The 24,031-nt window shown below is 42.0% G+C and overlaps 1 protein-coding gene across 2 annotated transcripts in view; it reads right to left on the reverse strand.

Moving 5' to 3' along the window:
- Positions 1 to 24,031, reverse strand: part of asap2 (ArfGAP with SH3 domain, ankyrin repeat and PH domain 2) — a 144,773-nt gene that overhangs the window by 75,650 nt on the left and 45,092 nt on the right. The window lies entirely within an intron of this gene.

A 24,031-nucleotide genomic window follows, 5' to 3' on the forward strand; every position in this document is an offset into this window, starting at 1 on the left:
CAGTCAAACCAAAATTAAGATAAACTGTTATTGTTTCAGAGACTGAAACAGTAACAAAAGCTAATTGGTAAGCTTTTTTTCTATTTCGAACTTCCGGAATTCACTGTTCTTTTAATCAATGTGAAACATACTTACAAATCTAAATATGTAATTTTCACAGTCCAAACAGCAACTGGTTCACTGTGTACTCATCATTAGGTATTGTATCATTGTTGGGAGTCTATTTTGCAAAATGATGAATAATCCTACAATCATCGAATGATTAAGGTACACATGCTAACCCTCAACAGCAATCATAACTGGAATCAAAATATTATTTGCAGAACATGTGAAAAGATAATGCTAAGAATCCATCACCCACTAGGCTATTTAGTAAATGGATGTGAGGCTACATCTGAGATTCTCTGCAGTGCCTGGTGAGTTGCTGCTTACATAGGCAAATAACCGAGGTAAAGATTAAAAAAAACCCAGAATATTACTGAAGACAGCAAATTTCAACTAACGACAATGTATGGCAAAATATATTAACAAAAAATATACCACATTATACTCAAACTTCAAAGTCTACTTACATCTACTTATCTCTTTCTATGACTTCCTGAAATAAATGAATGTCTTCAGTCTGAAGAAGAGTCCTAACTCAAAACATCACCTATCCATTCCCTCAACACATGCCGCATGACCCAGTTACTCCAGCACTTTATGGTTTACTCAAGATTCCAGAATCTGCAGTTCCGTGTGTCTCCATATTTTAATATTGTTATACTATATAGAATTGTGTTTGTGTTGTTACACAATTATTAAATTTGCATTTTTTTATCTTTAATCGTACTTTTGTGACAGAAAAATAAACTGTATTTCAACTATGTCTAACATTCACCATGCTTCATGCTAATTACTTAAAGTAGATTTAATGTTAGACTACCAGTTGCAACTGTGTGAAAAGGAAAACTGACAGTCAATCCATTTCTCGTGCCAGGCGAGGTTTAAATTACAGTCAGAACACAGTGAATTATTTTACGAATCTTCAAATAGTGAAAAATAGATTCTCAATTTTAACATCCAATTCAGGAGGTGGCACATCTAATAATGCAACAATTTCTCAATGACATACTCCTTCAATACAGATTCTGTGTTCAATTAATTAGAGGAAATATAGCTTAACTTAAACTTATAACTTAAAATATAGATCCTCGTGATTGAGAGGCAATGGGTATTATGATTGAGCAAAGCCTTACTTTAATTTAAAACAAAATTAATCAATGGGAGATAGAAAATCAGATTTACTGGGTTAACATAGAGTTAAAAATAAAGTTGTGATAAATGTCTATCCCAAAACGCAACTATAACACACTCCTTAGTTTCCTGCATAAAACTTTATAGATTTTGGAGTGATATTTTCAAAATATTTACAAAATTATTCAAGATAAGAATGGAACCTAATACTGAAATGATTATATTTGGAGTAATGGAAGATGGGAATAAATTGAACACATCTCAAAATTTATTTTTTAACTATGGTTTAATAATAGCAAAAAAAGTAATACCTAAATTTTGGAAAAATACATCAATATCAATGCTTAAAATGTGGATTGCAAGTATGTTGGACTCCGCACATCTTGAGGAAATGCGATTCCTCCTAATGGATAAATCAGACCAATTCATAACGTGTTGGTCTCCATTTGTCGTCTTTTTGGAATCATATGGTGCAACACAATTGTAAAAACTAACTGTTTCAGGAATGGACGAGGGTTGGTCAAGATTATAAACAATGATCTCCTTACCCTTTTTTTTTAATGTCTTATTCTCTTTTTTCTATTTTCTTTTTCTCAACTTTCTTCACTCATTCGTCTTTCTTCTTTTTCTTCACACACTATATCTCACGCTTTTCTATCCTTTACTATCTAATTTATTTTTCTTATTCTAATCTTTCTTTAATATAACAAAAAAAAAAATAAGAAGCTGTACATAAAATGTATTATGAAAATATATATTAGGCACTTCGGTGCCATATGATTGTACTTACTTCTAATAAAATAAAATATCCATTTTTTTAAATAAATAAATAAATAAAGTTGAAAACTAGAGAAGGTCCAGTAAAATGGAAGATGTCAAGAAGAAGACATTGCTTCAACTACATTGACGTCGTAAATTAAATATTCCTGGTCATAAAACTTAGTCAACTAAGAAAAAGATCCGTTCAGAGTCATACAGAGATATGGCGTGGAAACAGGCCCTTCAGCCCAACTTGCCCACATCGGCCAACATGCCCTCACTACACGAGTCCACCTGCACGCAATTGTTCCATATCTCTCCAAACCTGTCCTATCCATGCACCTGTCTAACTGTTTCTTAAACATTGAGATAGCCCCTGCCTCAACTACCTCCTCCGGCAGCTTGTTCCATACACCCACCACCCTTTGTATAAAAAAGTTACCCCTCGCATTCCCATTAAATCTGTCCCCCACCTTAAACCTATGTCCTCTGGTCCTCGATTCACCTATTCTGGGTAAGAGACTGTGCATCTACCCGATCTATTCCTCTCATGATTTTTTTTCCACCTCTATAAGATCTCCCCTCATCCTCCTGTGCTCCAATGAATAGAGTCCCAGCCTACTCAATATCTCCCTATAGCTCAGACCTTCTAATCCTGGCAACACCCTCGTAAATGTTCTCTATACCCTTTCCAGCTTGACATCTTTCCTATATCACGGTGCCCAGCACCGAACACAATACTCTAAATGCGGCCACACCAACGTCTTTGACAACTACAACTTGACCTCCCAACTTCTATACTCAATACTCTGACTGATGAAGGCCATGTGCCAAAAGCCTTTTTGATCACCCTATCTACCTGCAACTACATCTTCAAGGAACCATGTACCTGCACTCCTAGATCCCCCTGCTCTACAACACTCCCCAGAACCCTACCATTCACAGTGTAGGTCCTGCCCTTGTTAGACTTACCAAAATGCAACACCTCACATTTCACTACAATAAATTCCATCAACCATTCTTCAGCCCACTTGGCCAATTGATCAAGATCCTGCTGCAGTTTTCCAGAACTATTTTCACTATCTGCAAAACCACCCACATTTGCATCATCAGCAAACTTGCTAATCTTGTCATGTATGTTCTCATCCAATTCATTGATATAGATGACAAACGATAATGGACCCAGCACCGAAACCGAGGCACACCACTAGTCACAGGCCTCTAGTCAGAGAAGCAACCTTCCACTATCACCCTCTGTTTCCTTCCATGAAGCCAATTTTCTATTAATTCAGCTTTCTCTCCTCGGTGATCGTGTGATCTTACCTTCTGGAGCAGCCCACCTTGCGGAACCTTGTCGAATGTATACAACATCTACAACTCAGCTCTCATCGACCTTTTACCTTTTTGATCACGTCTTTAAAAAACTCAGGTTTGAGTCATGGCCTCTCACGTCCCAACGCATGCTGACTATCCCTAATCAGCTCTTGTCTGTCTAAATGCCTGTATATCCTATCACTCAGAAAACTCTCTAGTAACTTTCCAACTACAGATGTTAAGCCCACTGGCCTATAGTTCCCAGCATTTTCCCCTGCAACCCTTCTTGAATAGAGGCACAACATTTGCCACCCAGTTCCAAAAAACCATCAATATTAAACCCTCACACGCATGTACTTTAACTCTTTCTGACGCACTTGGCTATTCAGCCAGCTTCATCCTTACAACTTGAACATGAATCAAATTTAAATAATAAAAGATAAAGCTGCATTTCCCAAACACATTGCAATATTTAATTCCTTGACACATTTTCCTTTCTTTGAGTTAGAAAAGCAGGTATGGCAATTAAATAGAGCATGACAAACATGCCTACACATCTTCAACACAGAAGAGACAACCACGTCATCACAAGTAGCTTTTGCTGAAATCATGGCCATTATTTATGCAGTCTTTTTTAAACTGTCCTGTAGAATGTGTAATTTATGTATAATTTATGTTTATGTGCTGTCTGAGTCCATGTGCCTGTGATGCTTCCACATTCCCAACCTCAATGAGGTGTTACCAGAGGAATTAAACACTACATTCATTGACAACAAATCTAGACCCTTTTAGTATTCACACACCTGACATTAATCCCAGTGTTCACTCCAGAATGCTCACAAGTCTGGTTTCAAAAAAATAAGGCTTTAAGGCTTTGTCATTTTGTACGGTACTGAAGAAATTCCACCAATGTTGCCTCCATTAAATTATATAAATCCAGTAACAAAACAAGTGACCAATCTCAGTGTCCTCTCCCAGGTCAATATCCCAGAACTGGATGCATAATTACTCATCATCTCAGATGGACAAGCCAAGCAGTTTGCATGCAACCAAATTGGATTCCCATATTCTATTCCAGTTCCATCATGCAAAGAAATTACCAGTGGAATGAGGAAATAATTCCAGGATACTCTCAAAGTCTCCAGGCGTAACATTCCCGTCTATGAGGGAATCTCTGCCCTTGATTGCATAACCTAAGAACCTTGAGCTTTATCATCAGGTCCAAACAGAAGTACACCATAAACATCCAAAGGAGTGCATCACCTTACAAACATTCTTTGTCAGCGGATCTTGACTCGCCTTCATTGGCCACCTCAGGAAACCGAGAACTGGAATAGGATTGGGGGAAGAGCTACAAAATCTAATGTTGACATACAGTGTCTTGACCTGAAACGTCAACCATCCTTTTGACTCCAGAGGCTCTGCTGGACCCGATGATTTTCCCGGGAGTTTGGTTTCTGCCCCACATTCTTGCATCTGCAATTTTGTGTCCCAATTATAACATACTGTTCTTGTTTAGCAAAATGTATTTGTATTCCTCCATGACAAATGACAGTTGGAGGAATAAGAAAGGTGAGTATTATTCTGGGTGAGGGATTTCAATGACATGACCAACAATGGTCCAGTAGAATCACCATGAACAGAACTGATCAACTGCTGAATGCCAATTCAGATTGGTTCTGTGATGAGTGCTGAGAATCAATACCAGGATAAATGCAGCTGACCTCAAACTCACCAATTAACACTGTGGATGTAATGTCACTATTGGAAAAAGTGAACATCACACAGGTTTAAGTTTATTATTGTCATGTGTACAGAGGTACAGTAAAAAGTTGTTCTTTGCTTGCTATCCAATCCGATCACATAATATACATGAATACAAATCCAGTCAAACTCAAGTACAAAAGGTAGAGCAAAGGGGAAGATGGAGTGCAGAATTTAGATTTCAGCATTGTAGCACAAAGTCCAAATGTCCACAATGAGGTAGAGATGAATCCCACAGTATCCTGGCATAAGGAAGGATATTTTGGAAGCCTGATAACAGAAGGGAAGAAGCAGCTGTTCCCGAGTCTACTTGTGCATGCCTTAAAGCTTTTGTATCTTCTGCCAGATGGGAGCACTAAAAATGACTCCTCTGTGCCATGTAACAATGTGCTAAATAGATCAGATTCAGAAGTGGTCCGATAATTCTAAACTGAACACTCATGGTGAAATATAGTTGGAGAATTGTATTCCAGTAGAACATATCCCCTCAGTGACGGGTATACTCTGCTTTCTACTATTAATGTCAAGCCGGGGGACCAACAGTTGAAAGGAAGAGGGCCCAAAATCATGCCAGCATTTTTGTACACCTAAAAATGAATTACTCAGCTGGCACATATGCAACAAGGGACTACAGGTTATCTCCAGGATATTATAGGGTTCTCTGCCCGAGAAATGTTCATAATACAGTAATTCAGCTGCCCAGCAATCTCTCTCCTGTGGCACCTGTACCCAGGAACATTAAGTTTCCCCCTCCCCCCACACCTCCCAATCCATGGCACAAGTTCATCCGCTTTACCCACCAGGCCTCTCACATTAAAATAAATACAACTTAATCCAACAGCCCTTCCTACAACAGCCCTGCCATGCTCCTGCCTATTTTGTCCACAGAACTTTCATCACCATCCATACTGACTTCCAGCCTCTCACTTGCCTCAGTTCTGTAGGGATCCTGCCATGTCATATTAACCTAAAGTGGGAGATCGTCACTCTAACATGTGACAAAATACCCTGACAGATACTTCTGACAGTGAAGTTTGAAGTTCTGGATGATGCCAACATATGTTGACTGCAAGTGTGATGTTGTATCAGGTAGGAGAAAGAAGAATTTTATATTAATTAACTGTAGACTTGAAAGTGGCCGGTAATGTTATCTAAAGGTTTTTTTACACACATGAACTAAACTGTCAGTGCCCTTTGTAACTGGCGATCATTTGTCCTCCTGACAAAGAATATCACGAACTATAGAGCAGCTCCTGCAAAGCTTAGAAAAATGAAGTCTGATATCAATCTGGGAAAATTTAGCATGCTGCTTCTTGTATAATCGCTCTTCTGCACACGCTTGTTGGGCTGAGGAAACGCAGGATCTTGCTCTCCACATCACTGAAACAGGTTTGCATAATTTGTTAATAATGGTTGTTTAAAAGATGAGATCTTAATACACTATGTATGGAGCACAATTAATGCTTTATAAATAGAAACAAATCAGACACAATTATCAGTTTATCATAAGACTATTTCTTTATTCTTTATCTACTGTAAAGGGGCTGTCCCACTGTGGCGACCTAATCTGCGATTTTAAAAGTTTGCCCTCGACTCAAACTCGCAGCATGGTCGACACGTGGTCCTTGGAAGACCTATGAGGTCACTGGAACTCTCCTTCGTGCTCGAGGAAAGTTCCCGCATACTCGCAGCCTCGGTGAGGTTGCGGAAAAATTTTCGGCATGTTGAAAAAAATTTCCGCGAGTAAAAATTGGTCGGCATGGTTCTTTTGAACTCGTAGTGTAGTGGAGTGGGGTCGCTATGTAGTTACAGGCTGTCGAGGGCAGCCGTAGGCAATCTCCTTCGCTGACTGGGCATTTTAATTGGCTCATTGGAGTTTTTAGGACCAAGGTAAACCGACCAGTAGGTTAAATGCCCGCTAAACTTTATTATACTTCTTAAAAGTGTATCCACTCCTTGCGCTTTATATTGATTTTAGAAAAAGCGTTACCACGTATGGCTGTGATTTTTGGCTATCTTACTCAGAGTCCACCTCCACTCATCAGGTGCCGAGGCTTTTTCCCATCGATGAAAAATAAAAGAGTTATTATTGTTTTTTAAATGTTGAGATTCTCTCTCCTGTCAATCACATCATGAAGGCCACGCCCCTTCTGGTGGGAGGGGGGGAGGAACTATAAAACCCAGAAGTGTGGGCATGGCTCAGTCTCTGCAAGATGGAGGAGGGAGAGGTCATGACTCACTGTCTTCAGTGGCCTTGCACCCTGCTTGAAATGGTATGAAACTGCACTTGAATTTGGTGGCCTTGCACCCTGCTTGAAATGGAATTTCAAGGAATAGCCGTGAGTCAACTGCCAGCCCACCAGCCGTGAGTGAGTGAGCTGCCAGCACAACAGGCTTGAGTGACTGAGCTGCCAGCCCAACAATCCATTCGGCCCACAATGTCCATACTAGCCCTCTGGAAACCAGTTTGTTTAGAAAATGTTACATACTTTCTAAATTTGTTTAGAAAATGTTACGTACTGTTGGCAATACCTGCACTGGTTCTAGAGCCAGCTACAAAGGATTTTGGTTAGGCCGCATTTAAAGCATTACGTGTTGTTCAGATTGCCCCATTACAGGAAGAATGTGGAGGCTTTGGAAAGGGTGCAAGGAGGTTTTCCAGAATGCTTCTTCCGTGGAGAAGCTTTTGTGGTCCTGTGATCCTGAGAGTGATGCCGTCTGGAGCTATGCTCCTGGTAGGGCCACCCATGGCAGTAAGGTCGAGGGAGAGGTCTCTGACAAAGGGCAATCCAACCAAGACCTCAACGGTGGAACAGGCGGAGGATTTTGGCTGACTTTAGTGGAACGTCACAACGGCTGGGAAGGCGGATGAAGGCTGCAGCAGAAAAGGGTCCCCGGTCGTCCTGGACTCCATGCCACTGGATCCTGACCCAGATCTGTCAAGAACCGTGTGGTGGCCGACTGTGCACCAGTCTCCCCACGTTAAACAGGGATTTAGATTCTTAGATCACTGGGATCTGTTTTGGGGTAAGGGGGAACTGTACAAAAGGGACGGATTGCATCTTAACAGGTGTGGGACCAGCATTCTGGCAGGCAGGTTTGCCACTGCTACACGGGTGGTTTTAAACTGAATAAGGGGGGTGGGGTGTCGAATGGGCTAGTGGAGGATGGAGTTAAAGGGAAAGGGTTTCTTAAATGTGTGAGCGTAGAGACAGAGGGGTGTAAAATGAGGGTAGAAGCAATAGGTAGCAAGGTGAAAAGTAAAAGTGGCAGGCCGGAACATCCAGGGCAAAAATCAAAAAGGGCCACTTTTCAACAAAATTGTATAAGGGGTAAGAGTGTTGTAAAAACAAGCCTGAAGGCTTTGTGTCTCAATGCAAGGAGCATTCGTAATAAGGTGGATGAGTTGAATGTGCAGATAGCTATTAATGACTATGATATAGTTGGGATCACGGAGACATGGCTCCAGGGTGACCAAGGCTGGGAGCTGAACATCCAGGGATATTCAATATTCAGGAGGGATAGAGAGAAAGGAAAAGGAGGTGGGGTAGCGTTGCTGATTAGAGAGGAGATTAACGCAATGGAAAGGAAGGACATTAGTTTGCAGGATGTGGAATCGGTATGGGTAGAGCTGCGAAACACTAAGGGGCAGAAAACGCTGGTGGGTGTTGTGTACAGGCCACCTAACAGTAGTAGTGAAGTTGGAGATGGTATCAAACAGGAAATTAGAAATGCGTGCGACAAAGGCAAAACCGTTATAATGGGTGACTTCAATCTACATATAGATTGGGTGAATCAAATTGGCAGGGGTGCTGAGGAAGAGGATTTTTTGGAATGTATGCGGGATAGTTATCTAAATCAACATGTAGAGGAACCAACGAGAGAGCAGGCTATTTTAGACTGGGTATTGAGTAATGAGGAAGGGTTAGTTAGCAGTCTTGTTGTACGTGCCCCCTTGGGCAAGAGTGACCATAATATGGTTGAGTTCTTCATTAGGATGGAGAGTGACATTGTTAATTCAGAAACAATGGTTCTGAACTTAAAGAAAGGTAATTTTGAGGGTATGAGACGTGAATTGGCCAAGATTGACTGGCAATTAATTCTAAAAGGGTTGACGGTGGATATGCAATGGAAGACATTTAAAGACTGCATGGATGAACTACAAAAATTGTTCATCCCAGTTTGGCAAAAGAATAAATCAGGGAAGGTAGTGCATCCGTGGATAACAAGGGAAATCAGGGATAGTATCAAAGCGAAGGATGATGCGTACAAATTAGCCAGAAAAAGCAGCATACCGGAGGACTGGGAGAAATTCAGAGACCAGCAGAGGAGGACAAAAGGCTTAATTAGGAAAGGAAAAATAGATTATGAAAGAAAACTGGCAGGGAACATAAAAACTGACTGCAAAAGTTTTTATAGATATGTGAAAAGAAAGAGATTAGTTAAAACAAATGTAGGTCCCTTGCAGTCAGAAACAGGTGAGTTGATCATGGGGAACAAGGATATGGCGGACCAATTGAATAACTACTTTGGTTCCGTCTTCACTAAGGAAGACATAAATAATCTGCCGGAAATAGCAGGGGACCGCGGGTCAAAGGAGTTGGAGGAATTGAGTGAAATCCAGGTTAGCCGGGAAGTGGTGTTGGGTAAATTGAATGGATTAAAGGCCGATAAATCCCCAGGGCCAGATAGGCTGCATCCCAGAGTACTTAAGGAAGTAGCTCCACGATAGTGGATAATAGTGGATGCATTAGTAATAATCTTTCAAAACTCTTTAGGTTCTGGAGTAGTTCCTGAGGATTGGCGGGTAGCAAATGTAACCCCACTTTTTAAGAAGGGAGGGAGAGAGAAAACGGGGAATTACAGACCAGTTAGTCTAACATCGGTAGTGGGGAAACTGCTAGAGTCAGTTATTAAAGATGGGATAGCAGCACATTTGGAAAGTGGTGAAATCATTGGACAAAGTCAGCATGGATTTACAAAAGGTAAATCATGTCTGACGAATCTAATAGAATTTTTCGAAGATGTAACTAGTAGCGTGGATAGGGGAGAACCAGTGGATGTGGTGTATCTGGACTTCCAGAAGGCTTTCGACAAGGTCCCACATAAAAGATTAGTATACAAACTTAAAGCACACGGCATTGGGGGTTCAGTATTGATGTGGATAGAGAACTGGCTGGCAAACAGGAAGCAAAGAGTAGGAGTAAACGGGTCCTTTTCACAATGGCAGGCAGTGACTAGTGGGGTACCGCAAGGCTCAGTGCTGGGACCCCAGCTATTTACAATATATATTAATGATCTGGATGAGGGAATTGAAGGCAATATCTCCAAGTTTGCAGATGACACTAAGCTGGGGGGCAGTGTTAGCTGTGAGGAGGATGCTAGGAGACTGCAAGGTGACTTGGATAGGCTGGTTGAGTGGGCAAATGTTTGGCAGATGCAGTATAATGTGGATAAATGTGAGGTTATCCATTTTGGTGGCATAAACAGGAAAGCAGACTATTATCTAAATGGTGGCCGACTAGGAAAAGGTGAGATGCAGCGAGACCTGGGTGTCATGGTACACCAGTCATTGAAAGTGGGCATGCAGGTGCAGCAGGCAGTGAAGAAAGCGAATGGTATGTTAGCTTTCATAGCAAAAGGATTTGAGTATAGGAGCAGGGAGGTTCTACTGCAGTTGTACAGGGTCTTGGTGAGACCACACCTGGAGTATTGCGTACAGTTTTGGTCTCCAAATCTGAGGAAGGACATTATTGCCATAGAGGGAGTGCAGAGAAGGTTCACCAGACTGATTCCTGGGATGTCAGGACTGTCTTATGAAGAAAGACTGGATAGACTTGGTTTATACTCTCTTGAATTTAGGAGATTGAGAGGGGATCTTATAGAAACTTACAAAATTCTTAAGGGGTTGGACAGGCTAGATGCAGGAAGATTGCTCCCGATGTTGGGGAAGTCCAGGACAAGGGGTCACAGCTTAAGGATAAGGGGGAAATCCTTTAAAACCGAGATGAGAAGAACTTTTTTCACACAGAGAGTGGTGAATCTCTGGAACTCCCTGCCACAGAGGGTAGTCGAGGCCAGTTCATTGGCTATATTTAAGAGGGAGTTAGATGTGGCCCTTGTGGCTAAGGGGATCAGAGGGTATGGAGAGAAGGCAGGTACGGGATACTGAGTTGGATGATCAGCCATGATCATATTGAATGGCGGTGCAGGCTCGAAGGGCCGAATGGCCTACTCCTGCACCTAATTTCTATGTTTCTATGTAAACAATGTCACGCACAGGCATCCTCCCAAAAGAGGACAGTCATACTTGTTTCGAGTGACCGCCGATGATGATGTGACTTTACAAATTTGGCATTTAGTGTTAACTAAAAACTAAGTGCTACTCCCAGCATGGATTCTTCATTGAACTAGGATTGAACTTTTGGTTTGGCAATAATTGGAGGATAAGTAACATGCTGAACCACTAAGTTGCACATTATGGTGGTGAATATTTCTTCAGTTGCTGCAAAAGGTTGGCAATGAGCCATCAATGATCAGTTTTGAGCTGCTCCATCTGTTCTCAGTCTATCCCACTGAGGGAGTCTTGCATGTGACGAAAGATCATTGTCTCCACAAGATATGAATAATGGCCATGCTTACATAACCCATCATGGACAGATACATCTGAAACAGACAATCTGACAAAGTTGAGATTTAAAATTTGTGTTGGCTCATCCAACACATACCCAATCTGGCTATTTCCTGAAGAACTTACCCAGCGGCACCACTAAACCTTGCTTGGCAATAGACAAAGTCCACATCCAGAGTACACGGACAGCCTCTTATCAATGTTTTTTAGCTTCGAACGCATTCAGAGATTAAGTCCTCGCGCCAACACATCTACACATGCAGCACTGCAAGCATATACAAACAACAGTTCTAGACAACTAACAGTATTGTATTAGACCTCAAGAGATTTCTTCTGATTACTTTTTAAATTCATTTTTATAGATGAACAAACAGTGTTGGAGCTCAGGGTTTAGTAATGAAATCTCCCAGGCCCACATCCTCCTACCTTGTCCACAACTATTTTGAGGGATAAAGCTACAGATTGAGATATGGGACAATAAATATAATAATGTCTGCCATTTATTTCAGACAATTGCTAGGCTATCCTATGCTTCAGTACATCTAGCTGAACACTACTAGATATTAAAAAAACATATTGCATGCTTTGACTGGTCAAAGATTGATCAACCCTCACCTTGTTTTCTGTAGAGTATTTTTTTTTTTAAACATTGAATGATCAGAGTCAAACATCAACCAGACCAATGAATAAGTGCCAGGTCTATCACACAGATGGATATTAGGTGATCTCTTAAAACAATCTGACACTGTTGCAATCATTTTCTCCCACAAATTACCAGTTAAAACCATGATTCACTTAGCAAGGTAACCAGCGCAAGATTATAAGCATAAAAAAGCCACAGAAAAAACAACCGAGTGTGACAGGGGGCTGCTGATGTGTTTCTTTCGATGGTTTTGTTCTGCATTTTGAATATTGTGTTCCTTGAAAGTCTCTTTAGAAAGGTTCTGTAGGGGGCGCTCCTCTGTGTGCAGCCATGTCAGCAGTGCGTCAGTTTTTTCAACTTTTAATTTTTTTTTAGTATGTTTTAAAGTATGTATTTAATGTTTTTTCGTGTGTTTTGTGTGGGGGGTGGTGTGGGGGGGGTTAAGGGGGAAACCGCTTCGGTCGCCTCCTCCATGGAGAGGCGACTTTTTCCAGGTCGCCTCCCCCGTGGCCTAACATCAAGGATCGGCGCTGCCTTTCCCGGAGACGCGCCCGGGGCTTCAGCGGCGGGCGCAGCGTGGACTCTCGTTGTGGAGCGGGTGAGCCCTCGCTGGGGCTCGCTGGAGGGGAGCGCTCCGTTTCGCTGGCCCTGGGCAGCCGGCAGCCTGAAGTCGCAGCCTGAAGCCGCGGTCTGCAGAGCTCCAGCTGGTGCTGCGTCTACAGCCCGGGATCCCTCGTGGGGGACCCGGGTGAAGAAGAAGCCATCACCGCCGGCCCGCAGCCAACTTCTACCGCGGGGCCGGCTTGGACTTACCATCACCCCTGGAGGGGAGCTTCGACCGCTGGCCCTGCAGTCTACGGTGCTTCTGGCTGCAGCGGAGACTTTAAATCTCGACCGCCGGACTGCGGCCTACACCATCTTAAAGCCACGGTCTCCGGTGAGGAAGAGCCGATCCTGGACTGACTCTGGACTCTGGTCCTGTACACGGGGGGGAAATGGAGGAGGACTGGCCAAATTTTTGTGCCTTCCACCACAGTGATGAATGGTGTGGTGGATGTTTGTGTTAGTTTTATTGTGTGTTCTTTATTATTGTACTGCTGCTGACAACCCAAATTTCCACCGACCCTGGTTGTGTGGCAATAAATTATATCTATAAATTATATCTATCTATCTATCTATCTATCTATCTATCTATCTATCTATCTATCTATCTTCAAATTATTATTTTCAATGAAACCAAGGAAACTTTGTTATTTGTGATAGGCATGTGGTTCTCTTAAGAAAAGGCACCACTGGATCCCTCTACCGGATGTAGATATTCCAGGTCTTCTTTTCGTTGTTGCTCTTCCTTTGTTAAAATATCCCATGTAAGTCTTGATGAAGTCAATATTAATTGCTATTAAAATACTTCCCCAAAGTTATAGTTTCCAGCAAACTGAAGCCTACGCCTTTATTTCTCTTTTCCACACTGTTCCTTTGTTGCATGTCTGCTACTCTCTCATTAAAACTGTTAAATAGCAGTCCAATACTGTACATAATTCTCCAGATACTATTTCACAACAGCACAAATAACTGAAGTATAACCTCTCTACTTTTGTCAATACAGTCATTTGCATCAAAAGCCTGACACATGACTTTAGTATGGGCTATTGGTGCCATGCTTTTCTTCATCCATCATTCTTAATGACCCAAAGGATTCTAGTTAAATAACTTTTTTAAACAATGGCAGATTAAAATTGCTGAGATGCAGTGGAATGATGGTATGTTGATTCACTGAAAAAGTAAATAATCATATGCTGCAAGGAATTTTGATGGCAAATGGCACTTTAAACTATTGCCAGAGGCGAGAATATAAAAGGCCTTTTAGTGCAACTGCACGTAGCTTCAGCGAGACCATTCCTGGAGTCTGAAATATAGTTTTGATTTCTATTATCAAATCATGACATATTTGGCATGCTCCCTTTCACAATTCTGACAAAGGGTCTTTGACTTGAAATGTTAAGTTTAGTTCTCTTACAACAAATGCTATCGTGCCTGCCGAATATTTTCAGCATTCTATTTTTAGTTCACATTTTATTTATCTGCAAATTTTAAAATGTCATTTATAGTAGTTTACCCAGCATACATTGTGATCACGGAAAAGTTTTTTTTCCCATCACATAAACCGTGTTTTTTGATATAGTATTTTATTCATACATCTTTTGGTTTTTATTATTTTGTGTGTTAGTTTTTCTTTCATCTTTGCACTATTACTTTTCCTTTCATTTATCTGAGGCTATAACCATGAACTTTTTACCATCATATTGGTCGTATTTAAAGGCTACTGATCATGCATTTGATCCATCCTCTTGAGACCTATGCCCAGTTCAGATAAACTGATCCCACTGTTTTTAGTTGCTAGGGCATCATGAGGTGTGCCAGAATAATATGAAATGATCCATCCCCCAGCCCCAATCTCACTCCTTCTCATACCACTATTTTGATTAGGTGTCGTAACTTTCACTTTCTTAGTACTGTGCCTATTTATGGTTCAATTAATAACAGAATAAAACACTTCAAAAGTTCTTTACAATTTTTAATCCAAGTTCCACTTTCTTATTCTTTCTCTGTTGGTGAACAACATTGACCACTTTCTCAGCAATATTAATAAAAGTTAGCTCAATATGTGGGTCGCCTTGATTCTAACTAGATAACATCAACAAACTTTACTCCCCTTATGCCACCCAAAAATAAGCACATGATTCATTGTGCAGAATGGATTTCAAAATTATTGCATTTATATTAAACAAAGGATCATGATTGGAGCAGATAAAAAGCACAGATTTGGCTTCCAAATTAGAAAATGATTTTTTGTAAAGGGAAAAACTGCAAAAAAGATGTTTTATGTCTATAATCAGACGCAAGAAAGTACAGCTATTCAAAAGGCCAAAGTGGTTGGGGTTTTGACCTGAAATATAACCATAGGTGAACATAACACATGTTTAAAATTATAAAGACATTCACACAACAGAATAGGCCAAAGCTACCAACTAATACATTCAATGAATTCAAAGTAAACTGTTCAAAAATGATGGGAAAGTGACTTACTATCAAAGAACAAAGGAATGTGTGTTTATCGAGTGAATATAATAAAGCTGGAGGAAAAGTTTAGAGAATACTAGCAAAGATGTTTTGCTTCAAATTAGCCCATTACTATAACATTTTACATACAGGTGCACAACCTTTTATCCGAAGATCCAAATAACGAAAACCTCCGAATACCGGACATTTTTTCGGTCCTTGAAGAAAGGTCCTTGAAAACGTTCACCGAGGGTGGCCTGCAGAGGTGACAGCGGAACCTCCGGTCGGTCCTCGAAGAAAGGGGAACTAAATCCCCATTCATAAAAGAGAAGGTGAGGGTATATTGCGCGGGAGGGTTAATAATTGACAATATGCTGCTGCCTGCCCGCTGAGTTAAAAAGTTCCCACGGTACTCACGATATACAGTGTATCGTGAGTCTTGCGTGGGAACTTTTTAACTCAGCGGGGCAGGCAGCAGCAGATTGTCGCTCCCTTAGGTTTCACCTCACCTACACCCCTCTGCTTCCCGGCCATGTGTGTGACCCCTTCCCTCCCCTCTCCAGCTCCCCGCTCATTGCACCGGCGCGGGGGCTTTGCACTGTCTTCAAGTCGGCGATACCAGCAGGTAAGTGCCAGTCACCGGAGACGTCAGGACCAATGGGACACCGACCCCCAGGCCCACTGCAAGCACGGAGATCTCAGAGACCCACAGCCAGCAGCAGCCCAGCCCCGTTCCAACTCCAGAGGAAAACTGCAAACTGGCCGGAGACGTCAGGACCACCAGAAGCCGTTCCCCGAGCTGCGCCCCCTCATCGGGACACCGACCCCCAGGCCCACTGCAAGCACGGAGATCCCAGAGACCCACAGCCAACAGCAGCCCAGCCCCGCTCCAACTACAGAGAAACCTGGATTGCGGATGACGGGGCGCAGCTTGGGGCGTCGTAGGGGCCCATCGGGGAGCGGGTTCCTGTTGGTCCTGACGTCTCCGGCCACCTGCCATCCTCCGGGAACTGTACCGCCCTTGCAGGAGAGTGGGGTTGTTTGCAGTTGCAGAGGGAGGGGGCAAGGGCGGTACAGTTCCCAGTCTCAGCTCCAGTCCAGGGGGGTGGCCGGAGACGTCAGGACCAACGGGACACCGACCCCCAGGCCCACTGCAAGCACGGAGATCCCAGAGACCCACAGCCAGCAGCAACTCCAGCCCAGCCCCGCTCCAACTCCAGAGGAACACGTAGGGGCAGAAGCTGATGGTGTGCAAGGTACGTCTTGTTCTTGGGGTGGCGGATGAGGGGGCGCAGCTCGGGCTGTGGGCAAACTGCCACTTGTCGCCGTAGCGGCCCATCGGGGAGCGGATTCCTCTGGAGTTGGAGGGGGAGTGGGGTATTGTGCTGTTTGATCGGCCCCTGCTATCCCAGGGACAGGGAGACACATCGGCTTTTTAGACTGGTGGGCAATCACTTCCAAAGTTCTGCCCACACAGTCAGTACACCTCTCCTACACTGAATTTCATACAAACAATTATTCTGCAAGAAAAAACTACATTGAAGACTCAAACTCGCGACCGAGTAACAGCCGGGATCAAGGCGCAAACTTGCGACCTTGCGGATATGAGCCGAGCACTCTACCACTGAGCCAGCCATTAAAATCTACGCTAAAAAATTTCCATTCCGAAGGCCGACAAATTCTGAATTACGAAAAGCGTCTGGTCCCAAGGCTTTCGGATAAAAGGTTGTGCACCTGTAATTAATAAATAGTTGCAAATCAAATTAGCCTTAAAATCAACACCTTAAATTGGTTTAGCTCGGGATCAATAATAGAATGGAAAAATGCAACCACGTAAAATTCAATATTAATACACATTTTATTTTTATTTAGAGATACAGTGTGGAAACAGGCTCTTTGTCCCACTGAGTCCACACTAACCAATAATCGCTGGTATACTAGTTCTATGTTATACCTATTTCGCATCCTACACACTACGGGCAATTTATAGAAGCAAATCAACCTACAAACCTGCACGTCTTTGGAACGTAGGAGGAAACTAGAGCACCCGGAGAAAACCCACGTGGTCACAGGGAGAAAGTACAAACTCCGCAAAGACAGCACGTGGTCAGGCTCTAACCCACGTCTCTGGCAATATAAGGCAGCAATACTACCGCTGCGCCAGTATGCTGCAACTGAAGAATTTCACCACTGAATAATCTCAAGGTTCTACTGAAAGATGAATGGGTCCAGAAACTAATTAAAATTATGCACAAATTTAAAAAAAAATTTGGTTCAAAACAAAAGGGTAAATTACAAATAATTTCCAAGCAAACTAATATAATTCTTACCAACTACAAACCCTTGGGGAGTTTACAATTGAATGGTGAAATAAAGCATTGATAAAAGGTTCCTCTGAATATTATAGCATTTTTTAGTATTTTTTAAGAAAACCGTATTTTGATATAGCATATTTCATAACTGTCATTCCAGAGAATTTGCAATCTAATGAAGTACTAATTATAAGGAAAAAAAATCTGGATCTGATAATTTAAAATAAAAACAGTGATAGAAATAATCAGATGTCCACATCAATAGTCTTCTGAAGTGTTGTTACAGTTGTAACACAGGTAATGCAACAGCCAATTTACACACAGAGTTCTAACAAAATTCATTGTTGAATTTTTTTTTTTTTTTAAATGTGCTTGATGACTGTAGGATAAATATTGGTGCAACAATTACATGGGATTATTACATGTCCAATACAGCAAAAGAGGGGTGTAGGAAGGAACTGCAGATGCTGGTTTAAACCGAAGATTGACACAAAATGCGGGAGTGGCTCATCTCTGGAGAAACGGAATGGGCAAAAAAAAAAAGCAAAAAAAAGAAACGATGATAAAGGTAACAGGCCATTGTTAGCTGTTTGCTATGTGAGAACAAGAAGCTGGTGCGACTTGGGTGGGGGAGGGATGGAGAGAGAGTCTCAAGAAGTGTCTCGACCCAAAATGTCACCCATTCTAGAGATGCTGCCTGTCCCGCTGAGTTACTCCAGCATTTTGTGTCTATCTACAGAAAAAGAGGGTCTCAATTTAACATTTCATCTGACAAATTGTAGCACCAATGGTACAGCAGTCTCTCTGACACACTGGAGTGTCTGCTTAGAATTCTGTATTCAAACCCCCCAGAGAAGGACATAAACCTAGACCTAAGTCAAGAACACTTTCAACTGGGCCACAGCCAACACTAGTTGGCAATCACATGTTTACCAAAGATTCCTTAATAAAGTTGTAGATAAAGTGAGGTTGTACTGCAAGTTTAAAGTGGATATTTTTATAAACAAAAATGTCTTCTGGTCTATGACACTTGGAAAGATATATAAACATACTATTTAATAGCTAACGAAAGAACAAATTTATCGAATGCACAAGGGGAATACTAAAAAAGTTGCACTTCACAGATCTTTGGCTTTACGCTCATTATATAGAAAAGACTAATCAGTAGATGGAACATTTGAGCAGTTTCAGACATTGTGGTCTCCAATTACAAAGCCATTAACTAAGAATAGTCTCTGAGGAACGAGACAAGCTATTTTATCCACAATACAAAGTATTCATCTCCTTGCAACATACTTAAGACATTAAGTAAGAATGTCACTTCATTTTTTTTAAGGTGTAGCTGACTGGACCAGCTGTCACAAGTCTAAGACAGCCTGGCAGCCAGCTGTCTGAACACAGTGGAGGCACTGTTTTCATAAGGTCACTTTCATGAGGTCACTTCTTCACTACTTCCAGTGAACAGCTGACCTTTGGTAGAAATGTGAAGCAATCCCTGCTGATGGTCTGGCTTTGGACATGAATGTGAATGATCAGATGACATTATGGAGACATGGATGAAGGAGGACAGATTGCCTCCTGATTATTGAAGGGTACATGACCTTCTTCAGTCTGAAGAAGTGTCCCAACTTAAAATGTAATCTGTCTATTTCCCTCCATAGATGCTGCCTGACCTGCTGAGTTCCTCCAGCAGTTGTATTACATAAAGCAAGCCCTACAACACCTGATCATGTGCAAAGCATCCAGCCCAATCAGCATACTAGCAATACCAAGACATGTGCAGACCAACTGGCAGAAGTATTCAAGGACATCATCAATGGCAACAAGTCAACAGCATATGCTACCTCACTAGCTCTCCAGTCTGCTGGAGAGCTAGTGTCAGGCTGTTTTTCATTGACTACAGCTTGGCATTCAACACCATTATCCACCTCCAAATCCATTACCAAATTTCAAACCCAGGGCTTTTGTACCTCCCTTGGCAATTAGATCCTTGACTTCCTTATTGGCAAACCTCTGAATTGGCTATATCTCTTCCTCACTGACCATTAACACAGGTGCACCACAAGGCTGTGTATTTTGCGCTCCGCTCTACACACACGACCGTGTAGCTAAGCATACAGTGCATTCAGAAAGTATTCAGACCCATTCACTTTTTCCACATTTTGTTATGTTACAGCCTTATTTTAAAATTGATTAGTCTTTTTTTTTAATCATCAATCTACACACAATACCAAAAAATGAAGAGGCGAAAACAGGCGTTTAGAAATTTTTGCGGCAGCATCCACAAACTACCACAAACTTTAGCCGAATCAACTATTACACTGATACACAAAAAAGATAAAGATCTCGAAGAGCCAGGATCATATAGAGCAATAGCTCTGCTAAACAGACCAGAAAACCCTGGCAATAAGACTAAGTAAATACGTTAGTAAATTAATACACCCTGATCAAACTGGGTTTATACCCAAGAGACACTCGTTCAACAACTTGAGACACCTGTTTAATATAATGTATGCGCATAGAAAGATAAACGATTTATCAATTATTTCATTAGACGCAGAAAAAGCATTTGACCAAGTAGAATGGAAATATCCTTTTACAGTATTGCAAAAATTTCAATTAGGAGAACATTTTATTTCATGGATAAAGTTGTTATATAACAAGCCGACTGCCAGAATACTGACTAATCAAACTCTCACCTAAATTTTAATTATCCAGGGGCAATAGACAAGGGTGTGCATTATCACCTGTCATTTGCCCTTGCTATAGAACCGTTAGCTGAAAACATGAGTGCATCCGAACATTCATGGCTATAATACTAAATATTCTAATAAGATATCGCTGTATGCAGATGACGTATTATTATATATTACCAACTTCCAAGTTAGTATTCCAAACATACTAAATCTTATAGAAGAATTTGGTTCCTTTTCAGGGTATAGAATAAACTGGAACAAAAGTGAAATTATGTCAATAAAACCTCAAAATCGGTACACCGTCTAACATTTCCTTTTAGAATTGCTACGGAAAAATTTAAATATCTTGGAGTTTACGTAACTAGAAAATACCCTTCTTTATTTCAAGCAAATTTTCCACCATTAATTACCAAACTGCCCTCATTCAATTTTGGAAAACGCTTCCAATCTCCCTCATAGGTAGAATAAATGATATGAAGATGATCTCCCTTCCACAAATCCTGTACCTATTTCAATCAATACTGATTTTTCTCCCTAAATTTAAAAAAAAAAAACTCGATTCTGTGATCACAAACTTTATTTGGGATTACAAAACTCACAGAATTCATAAATGACATTTATGTAAATCGGCAGACTGGCTCTCCCTAATTTTTTTTACTATTACTGGGCAACGAATATTAAAAATTTAATCTATTGGATGGACGATACATGCCAACAGGTAAACTGGCTAATAATGGAGAGGGAGGATTGTTTACCTTTTAATATAGGCGTGATTCTTCTCTCTACAATAAATCTGAAGAAATCAGCAATGAGAAAAATCCAATAATCCATAGCACCTTACGAATCTGGAAACAGGTGGTCAACCCTTAAATTGAGAAATGTATCTCTTCTCTTACCAATCGCCAATAATCCCTCCTTTAGATATGGCGTTTATACTATGAGAAAGCTGAGGAATTAAAAAGCTGGGAGACCTTTATGAGATGGGGACTCTCCTCTCATTTCAAGAATTGCAGTCGAAATATCATTTGAAAGGTAGACAATATTTTAGATACCTTCAAATATGAGACTATGTGAAATCACACACACAAGACTGTCAATATATGGTTCCAGACATACTAGACGAATGCATGAATAGAAAGTCTGATTCAAATAAGTTAATAATGTACCTTTATAATACCCTTTCATAATACAATGGTATTATAATACAAACTCCATCGTCGGAAATAATTAGGCGAGCTTGGGAAGATGAACTGGGCCTAACAATTTTAAAAGACAGTTGGGAGGAAAGCCTTCTATATATACACAACTGTTCTCTTAATGTTAGGCACTCGCTAATACAATTTAAAATACTGCATAGACTTTATTACTCAAAGTCTAAACTGAATAAGATCTTCCCAAATGTCTCCCCAATTTGTGAAAAATGTCTCCTTCAGGAAGCAACCATAACCCACTCCTTTGCCTCCTGTATAAAGTTACACAATTTCTGGAGGGGAATTTTTGATATTTTTTCTAAAATACTTAAAATAAAATTGGACCCCGACATAGAATTGATCACACTAGGTACGTCAGAAGCCTGTTCTGAGCTAACATTATTTCAAAGACGTTTCCTTAACTATGGCCTGATAACGGCGAAAAAACTAATACTTAAATTTTGGAAACACACATCAGTCCCTACAGTGAAGATGTGGATCACAAACATGTCAAAGACACTACATTTGGAAAATATTAGGCTTGTCTTGGCAGAAAAACCAGATCAATTTTTCAAGACATGGACACCCTTCATCGAATTCTTACAAGGATAGTATGGCGCAACACAAATCTAAATTTAAATCCGATTCTGGGTTGGGTGAGGTGGGCGGGGGACGAGAGGCAGGTATATCTCCATTTTCCTTTTTTTTTAATTTTTTTTTTTTTATCTCTACTCACTTTTCGGCCACACTACTTTGGTAGTCTAGGGGTCTTTTCCATGTGCTTTTTCGAGCTATCTTTTCACTTCTCACTTTTTTCCTCTCTTGTTCTCTCTCTTTTCTTTTCTCTCATTTTCAGGTTATAAGGTTAAAAATGAAGCTGTACAATAATTGTATAATTTTAGATGCTGAATGTTTTATCCTTGTATAATTGCTTCTAATAAAAATACAACTTCAGTAGGATCTCCTTGCTCCTAAACTCAAATCCTCTCACAATGAAGGCCAACATGCCATTAGCTTTCTTCACTGCCTGCATGCTTACTTTCTGGTGTTTCAGTGACAGATGTACAATCACACCCAGGTCTCATTGCACCTCCCCTTCTCCTAATCTGACACCAATCTGACGCCTAACTTTACATTCGACTCCTCCCATTTCCTCCAAACACAAGGCGTAGCTATGGGCACACGCATGGGCCCCAGCTACGCCTGCCTCTTTGTCGGGTACGTTGAACAATCCTTGTTCGATGCGTACCATGGCCCCATCCCCGACCTCTACCTCCGCTACATTGACGACTGCTTTGGTGCCACCTCCTGCACCCACACACAACTGACTGACTTCATCCACTTCACCACCAACTTCCATCCGGCACTCCAATACACCTGGACGATTTCCGACACTTCCCTACCATTCCTTGACCTCACCATCTCCATCGCAGGGGACAGACTCCTGACCGACATACATTATAAACCCACTGACTCACATGGCTATCTGGACTACACGTCTTCCCACCCTGCCCCCTGTAAAGACTCCATCCCCTACTCCCAATTCCTCCGCCTACGCCGCATCTGTTCCCAGGATGAGACATTTCATACCAGGGCATCTGAAATGTCCTCGTTCTTCAGGGAACGGGGATTCCCCTCCGCCACCATAGATGAGGCTCACACCAGGGTCTCATCCATACCCCGCAACACTGCTCTCTCTCCCCATCCCCGCACACGCAACAAGGGCAGAGTCCCTCTGGTCCTCACCTTTCACCCCACCAGCCGGCAAATACAACACATAATCCTCCGCCATTTCCGCCACCTCCAACGTGACCCCACCACTCGCCACATCTTCCCATCTCCCCCCATGTCTGCCTTCCGCAAAGACCGCTCCCTCCGCAACTCCCTCGTCAATTCTTCCCTTCCCTCCCGCACCACCCCCTCCCCGGGCACTTTCCGTTGCAACCGCAAGAAATGCAACACCTGTCCCTTCACCTCCCCCCTCGACTCCATTCAAGGTCCCAAGCAGTCGTTCCAGGTGCGACAAAGGTTCACCTGTATCTCCTCCAACCTCATCTACTGCATCCGCTGCTCTAGATGTCAGCTAATTTACATCGGTGAGACCAAGCGTAGGTTGGGCGACCGTTTCGCCGAACACCTCCGCTCAGTCCGCCTTAACCTACCTGACCTCCCGGTGGCTCAGCACTTCAACTCCCCCTCCCATTCCCAATCCGACCTCTCTGTCCTGGGTCTCCTCCATTGCCAGAGTGAGCAACAGCGGAAATTGGAGGAACAGCACCTCATATTCCGTCTGGGGTCCTTGCGCCCTTATGGCATCAACATTGAATTCCCCCAATTTGGCTAGCCTGTGCTGTCCCCTCCCCTTCCTTCACCCTCTAGCTGTCTCCTCCCACCCTCCCATCCGCCCGCCCTCGGGCTCCTCCTCC

The sequence above is a fragment of the Amblyraja radiata genome, chromosome 5 (assembly GCF_010909765.2).
Source record: "Amblyraja radiata isolate CabotCenter1 chromosome 5, sAmbRad1.1.pri, whole genome shotgun sequence".
In the NCBI taxonomy this organism is placed as follows: domain Eukaryota; kingdom Metazoa; phylum Chordata; class Chondrichthyes; order Rajiformes; family Rajidae; genus Amblyraja; species Amblyraja radiata.